Source organism: Arachis duranensis, chromosome 4, assembly GCF_000817695.3.
Source record: "Arachis duranensis cultivar V14167 chromosome 4, aradu.V14167.gnm2.J7QH, whole genome shotgun sequence".
Lineage (NCBI taxonomy): Eukaryota > Viridiplantae > Streptophyta > Magnoliopsida > Fabales > Fabaceae > Arachis > Arachis duranensis.
In genome coordinates, this window is record NC_029775.3 from 63,520,415 (window position 1) to 63,521,900 (window position 1,486).

The following is a 1,486-nucleotide window of genomic DNA, read 5'->3' on the forward strand; positions in this document are numbered from 1 at the left end:
TTATTTTGTGGTTTTCTGTATGTATTTTGGTTAGTGTTTGGCTGGGGGTTGTGGTTTGTGCTTTTCCAATTGTTCTGACTTGTGTTTCTTTGCCATGGTTGTTGGTTTTGATTATGGTTGTCTCCCCATCTGAGGTTGGGATGGTTCTTTCAAGATGGATTGTAGGTATCACCATAGACTTCATTTGTTCCAGGATTTTGGTTGTGCATGTATTGGACTTGCTCTTGCTGTTGCTCCTCTTGAGTTTCTTCACTTTGTACCCAAGTAGTTGGTGGTTGGCTTGTGGTGCTCACTGATGCAACTTGCAAGCCATCAATTCTTTTGGCCATTTGTTCAAACTGTTGTTGAATCTACTGCTGCATTATCTTGTTTTGAGCTAGAATTGAGTCCACTCCTTCCAACTCCATTACTCCCCTCCTTTGTGACGGTTGGCATTGTCTTTGATGAGCAAAGAAATATTGGTTATTGGCCACCATGTCAATGAGGTTTTGAGCTTCCTCTGTAGTTTTCATGAGTTGTAAAGAGCCTCCAGCTGAATGATCAAGTGCTTCTTGAGCTTTAAGAGTGAGTCCTTCATAGAAGTTCTGCAACTTGTCCCACTCAGTGAACATCTCTGGTGGACATTTCCTCAATAGTGCCTTATATCTTTCCCATGCTTCATATAAGTTTTCAGCCTCCATTTGAGTGAATGTCTGCACCTCTGTCTTCAATCTTAGGATTCTTTGAGGGGGATAAAATTTGGCAAGGAACTTGCTTACCAAGTCATCCTAAGTGTTGATGCTTTCTTTTGGAAAGGTCTCTAGCCATTGAGTGGCTTTATCTCTGAGAGAAAATGGAAAGAGCAACAACTTGTAGCTATCAGGAGGCACACCATTGGTTTTCACCGTGTCACGGATTCTCAAGAAGGTAGACAAATGTTGATTTGGATCCTCCAAAGGTCCTCCTCCAAAAGAACAATTGTTTTGAACCAAAGTGATGAGTTGTGGCTTTAGTTCAAAATTGTTTGCATTGACATTAGGAGGAAGAATGCTACTTCCACAATGTCTAGCATTTGCAAATGTGTATGAAACCAAGACTCTTTGTTGTTGTTGGTTATTGTTAGCTCCTTCTCCTGGTTGATTGAGATCTCCTTCCATTTCTTGGAACTCCTCCTCAGATTCTTCCTCTCCAATAACGTTCTTCCCTCTTTCAGCTCTTCTTATTCTCCGAAGAGTTCTTTGGTCAATTTCAGAGAGGACAGGGGAAGATCTTCCTGTACCTGACATACAAACACGCAACAATAAACACACAGAACTAGAAAACCAATGAAACTTCACTCTATAGTTGGAATGAAGTTTAAGTTAGTTTAAGCAAAAATTCAAACAGTTAGTGTGTTAGTAGGAATTAGAATACAAGAAAAGAAAAAGTGCTTGATCTAGACCTCCACTTCACTTAATCATTGTCAATCTATTTCAATCCCCGGCAACGGCGCCAAAAACTTGATGTG